Source organism: Silene latifolia, chromosome 11 (genome assembly GCF_048544455.1).
Source record: "Silene latifolia isolate original U9 population chromosome 11, ASM4854445v1, whole genome shotgun sequence".
Classification (NCBI taxonomy): Eukaryota; Viridiplantae; Streptophyta; class Magnoliopsida; order Caryophyllales; family Caryophyllaceae; genus Silene; species Silene latifolia.
In genome coordinates, this window is record NC_133536.1 from 58,129,733 (window position 1) to 58,136,212 (window position 6,480).

A 6,480-nucleotide genomic window follows, 5' to 3' on the forward strand; every position below is an offset into this window, starting at 1 on the left:
TTGTGCTAGAAATGCTTTCTAATTGACTTGCAATATTGAGAAAGCTCTTGTGAGGTTTTTACGATGTGAGATCTAGGAATTTCAGAGAAAGTTGCACTGAAACCCTAATTTTTTTTTCAGTAATGATGATTAGGTTAAGCAAGAGGAGAAGCTCTCCTTTTGTTCTCCTAATCTCGGCCAAACCGAGAGGGGCCTTGGGAAGTGGGCTTCCACTTCCTTTTGGAATTAGCTCATGGTCCGGTTCGTAAATCGCTAAAATGTATATGACGCGGTTTAGTTATAAATCGTCATCGGTTATCGGTTATTAAAGCATCAACTAATAATACGGATTAGTTGAAACATTAATACATGTCCGACAAAGACGATATTGTATAATTATATTCAATATACATTTAATTAAATATAAAACGCTTATATTCAATTTACGAATTAACAGCTTAATTCGCCTTAGCCATTATTATTTAATCCGTATTAAATAAAATATCTCAACATCACATTTTGACTAATTACTAGTCAAATAACTCGGACTAACTGGTTAGTCAATTTTGGCATCTACATGACAGTATTTTCATACTGTCACATCTCTCAAACGTATCCTATAGGTGTGACTTTTAGGGACCAGTTGATCACCGCCATCTGTATGACAATAACGTCAAACTTATCTAGCAAGCCAACCGTTATTGATAAACGTGGATCAACTGATAATAATACCAAAAGTATGCCCTTTGATCCTTTTAGAGATTTATAAGTCCTTGCACTAACTGTTAAGGACACCAACCCCAACAAAAACAAGAGCAACTCATATGATCATCTAGAAACAAAACGAGTGCTGCAGCCATTAGTGAACTCATGTACACACCCTTGTGTAGTATTAAACACATTGAACTTAATAAGATTAGACAAAGTACGTAAGCACACACCCATAATCAATAAAATTAGACAAAGTATGTAAGCACACACCCATAAGGTCAGAGATTATGAGGGAGATTAAACCAAATCGTATCAACAACAATAACAGGTACTATCCAAAGGTCATTAGCCTAATTTAAACAAAGATTAGTAAAATAATTAATTAATTAGCAAGAGAAGGTTACCTAATTAACTAAAAGAGGGAAAGAAAAGAAGAAAAGGAAGATAAGAAGAAGCCGACGACAACAACATGAAGGCGGCAGCGGCGGGAGGTAGCAGCTGGGAGCAGAAAGAAAGAGAAGATAAAGAAAATAAGGAAAATAAGAGAGGAATGGAGAGGGAAAATAGAGTAAAAAAGAGAAAGGAGAAAAGAATTACCTCGGCGGCAAGCGGAGGTAGCTGGAGGTGGCGGAAGGGAAGGAGAAGAACAAAGATAAGAGAAGAGAAGGAAGGGTGGAAAGGATAATAGAGGTGGTGGTTGTTGTTGTCTTGTCAGAGGTGGTGGTGGTGACGGCCGGAGGTGGTGGTTTTGGGAGGAAGTGATTTGGAGGGTTAGGGTTTCGAAAAATCAATTTGGGGTGAATGAACAGATCGCGTTTTTTTCTCATTTGAAAAAATTATGTGACGGAACGTATGTCACATGTTCGTCACATTCTCCGCTTTTGTGACTAGCAGTCCGTCATAAAACCTAACTTTTGTATCCGTCACATAGGTTGGAAAGTATTCAAACAATATAACAGTCTGTCCGTCACAAATCCTTTGTTTCGTTAGTAAAATGGAAGTGAAGAGATTTTGAGGGGAGGAAAAATGGATCCCTCCATTTTCCTCCTCCAAGCCAAATTATTTCCTTTCCAACAAAGGTCGGATTTGGAGGGAAAATGACCTCCTTCATCCCCCCCCCCCCCCTTTACCTCCTTCTCCCTCCCCTTCCTTTTCTTCCACTTTTGTTATCCAATCACACCATAATCGTCAATGTTGTCCATCAGAATTAAAACAGAAGTACGGAGGAAGTACAACTAATACTAAATTAGAGGGGAAATAACAACAAAGAAAAATTTTGGAAGAAAAATGACCTCCTCTATTGTCCCTCCCCTTCCCTCTCTTCCCTCCTTCCTCCTCCCCTCCATTTCCCCCGTTTTTGGTATTTAAACAAGGCCGAAAAGTATCATAAGATGGTAAGCTTGAAGATTAATCATAATGGGTCACATGTACTTTAATTGCCCCTGTTAGAAAAAACATGTGGGTTTTATTTTTTTCATTTCCCTTTGAGTGGACTTACTCATGATTAATTGTGTGAATTATGGGTGTTTTTGTAAAAATCTCACTTATAACAAAATTAGCCGGATGCTCTATAAAATAGCATATGAAACCCATCCCAAATCTCTCATACAACTAATCTATGATACCATGAGTCAAATATTCACATTGATCCGACGTTATCTTGACCCATATTCACCCTCACATGAGTAAAATAAAGATTAAAAAAATAGTAATCATTATTTAGGTGAAATAATTATAAAAATGGGCCTGTTTAGAATTGTTCTTGCTCAAGTTTGGCAAGGTGTAAATTTGTTGGACTGAGAGGCTCTTGAGCCATTCAAATTATTCAGCGATTTTTAACTGTAATTAAGAAAACTAGTTTCTCATTTATGGTCGAGTTTTACTCTTTTATGAACTTTTTGTCATTATTTTTCCATGCCCTACCCTTCACACAAAAACCAAAATAATCACTCTCTCTAATTTTCCTTCTCACAAAATTAATCAAATTATTCAATTATGGACATTAATTCTCATCTCGATCAAATAATGATCTTAACTTTTATTGACTGTGCATAATAGAGTCAAATAGTGTCGGCTTAATTAGGTAATTTTAGTTGAATAAACTTGTCACAAAGCCGGATTTGAGTATTAATCGTTGTATTTTCCAGTGAATCCACTTTGGTTGTAATTTGGATCATGTGAACTTGTTGTTGGTATTTACATCTCAAGGTAATTCAAGTACTTCATATTGGTAAGTTGAGATGAATGGATCATTTTGTACAAGCCGACTCACAAGTCAAAACCAAGCCACGGTCAACCAAGGTGAAGAAAGAGAGCAAAAGGTAAGCCAAGGGAATAATTTAAAAGTCAAGAAAAGTAAGTTAATGGAAGATTTGATGCCTTGGCATAGACAAACAAAAGCTAAAATGAAGAATTGAAAACTCGGTTTCACAAGGGTCAACTTCAAACGAGTATATCTCGAGTTCCAGACCCCGTATCGACGCAAGGCCAAGTAGAGGTTAAGGCTTGTGATCTTATCTTTCTAACGGTAGGTCGCATACTTTATTTGACCAAGAAACGAGGGAGATATGGCTTTCGCGAGATTGTGGTGCAGGCTGAAACCGGAGCCTGCGGTTTTTCCCTGATCATTACGACGGGTTTTCCTTTTTACCTATTTCCGAAAGCCCATTTGTTTGTGACCTAAAATGGAGGCTCAAGGGTATAAATACCCACATGTTTGGAGATCTAAAAACCACCTCCTTACCATTAATATCTTATGCTTGGATTTAATCTTGTAATAATTAAAACTTAATCTTTCCTTAATTCATGTTAATCTTTCTTCATTTTATGGGTTGTAAGCAAACTATGAAAGGCTAATCTTTCTTTACTTTGTATAATTTGATCAAAGTATCTAACTTTGATGTTGTAAGACTCCTAAATCTCTCTCAATTTATCTATTGTTCTTTCCTTTGTTCTTAAATCCTTATGTTGAGTAGATGAATGTATGAATTGATCACTCTTGCATTTTATTTACCCAACTATTGCAAATTCTAGAGAAATGGTTTAATCTATCTAGAATTGTTTGGAGCAAACTTATTGTATGTTGATTTGCTTTAAAGGATTCATATTTCAAGTAGGAAATTACATGTCTTTTCTTGCTAGCATGGTTTAATCTAGTAGGATTTGATTCTAGCTTACATCTCTTGGCAAAAGCTTCATGCTCAATTCTAGTTTTCATTCATGGTTTAATGAGTTGTGGTTGGAATTGAAGGACTCACATATATGGTTTAATTGTGTGTGTCAATTTCTTGAGATGATAGTATTAGATAGATAACAATAGAGAGAAAAGAGTCAAACTTTGTCATTGTTGGATTACTAAGAGAGAATTACACCAAGCATTTCCCATATTTGATTGTTGCATATCTAGTGTTTGTTGTTTTGCTTCTATGATATTGCATCTTTACTTTTCCTTATGCTATTTCAAAACCAAACTTTCTCCATTTATGTCATACTACATGTTAACCATTATCTATAATCATTGTTTGTTGATAAACTTATTTAGTAAGTCTTAATTGTGGTTAGTGTCTTGATTAGTCCATAGAGTCTTAATTAGTTGCTATATAGTTAAAATTCAAGTCTTTAGTTCAAAAGTCCTTCCCTTGGGTCGACCCTAGCTTACCATTTTACTACCTTATTGCTTGAAGTTAGTAGAGTTTAGTTAGGCTTATAAATTGTTAATTTGGTGGTTAATTATAGTAATACGACACCTAGTCTTTTTACCTACCAAATTTTGGCGCCGTTGCCGGGGAAGGCAACATAGCTAAAGCTTGTTTTTGAACTATTTGTCTTTAATTAGTGTAGTTAGTCTTTGTAAATATTAGGACTCATTTTTTTGCCATGATTTATTTACTTGTTTAATTAAATGGCTCATATCTACTTTCCACAAGATGAGGGTGAATTATTTTACAATTACTTTGATAGAGTTGAGCAATATGTCTTGCAATGCAATTATTCTTATGAATTATGGAAGCTTTTCCATTTGGTCTATTATGGTTTAAATGAGGAGTGTAAGTTTCATGTGCATTGCTTGAGTAATGGAAAATTCCGTGAAGGAAATTATGAGGATCAATGGGAACTTTTTCAATATCTTGCCCATGACACTAGAGAACGGGAGTTGCAAAAATCATCAATAGAAATCCAAGAATTCCTTCAAGTTCTTATCAAGGGTCAAAAGGAAATGAATCAAAATTTTGATAGGTAAATAGAGCCCAACACGTTGGAAATGGACATCTTCAATAACCAAATGAACCAAATTCGTGGTGATATTGATGGAAATAAAATCGATGAAGAGGTTCTTCACACTTTAGACAACGAGTGTTTTGATTATGGTTCCTTTGATAAAGAGAATGATTGTGAGGTGGAAGACCCTCCTCCCCAAGTTCATGAAATGAGCAAAGAGCGTGTTTATAATTATTGTTTGTGGGATGATGAGAAGGATGCTTATGTTTTCACTACACTTCCATGTCACTCCCCCGTTGTGGTATCTACCGACACCTTGTACACTTGTGATGATAGTTCCTCGAGTTATAGTCATGTGGATGAGGACAACTCATCGGTCCTTAGTGGCCTTGGTGAGGAGTTGTGGTGTGAGGAGTCATTGGGTCAAATTATTGAAAAAGATGAACATAAGGGAAGTAAGGTCGAGGAAGAGGTTGTTTGCTGATGAGAGATTGTCGTCGTGTCTCTCAATCAAACACATTTATAATTCTCAATAAATAACTAGTTAGTGGTTAAGTCGAGGTCGATCCACGGGACGGTGTGTTTTGGGTTCTAAGTCTATCTATCTCAATTTATGCTAGTGTCACAATTGATTTGGGTTTGTAGTTGTGTTCTAGACTAATGAAAGCGATAAAGTAAATATAGGTGTAAACAAGTATTAAAGAGTACTAGGATATCATGGGTTCATATGGGGTTCATGGGAGTTGATCATACAAACATGTTCTCAATTATATGCAAGCACTTATTGTTGTGATGAGATCGAGTTAGTGTATAAGATTTAGGTCCCGGAGCCGAATCATCTAGATTGTACAACATCTACAAGTCGACTTAGTCTCCTCCTATTCAACTTCTATGCATGGTTTAATGAGGCTCGAGTTGGTTTATGTCTTACAAGCCTTATTGAAAAGATAGGTGATGGGTAAAAAATGCAAGGATTCACAGGCTCGGATTTCATCAAACATAACATGTGCGTAAGTTGAAATCACAATAGGCAAGCAAATTAATCATGAGGACATATTAGATTAAGCATAGATTAATCCCCATGTGTGTTTCCCTTAATTCCCCACTAATCCTAGCTAGAAGAAACTAGTCACTCATTATCATGGGAAACATGTCATTAATGGTGTCAATCATCACAACAAGTATAAACATGATAAGAGCTTTAAGGAAATAAACAATAAAGAGTAAAGAGTAGAGGAATTATACCAAACTTGAGATTATCCAAATAATAAAGCAAAGAATAAAAGAAGTGAACTTGATTGATTGATGAAGAGTTGTCAATTCTCCAATAATAACCCAATAATCTTCAATTACCCAATAATAATAAGCTTGAACAATAATTAAGGAAAGATTAATGTGTAATTTGTGGAATGATTGAAATTTATCTATTCTAATATAATCCTAATCTAATCTAAGAGGATTTCTTTCTAGCTAATAGAGCTTATTCTCTTGATTATTATAAATGGAGTATATATAGTGGTGCATTACTAGGTTAAGTAAGGATAAATTAGTAAATAACAATGCTAAATTTTA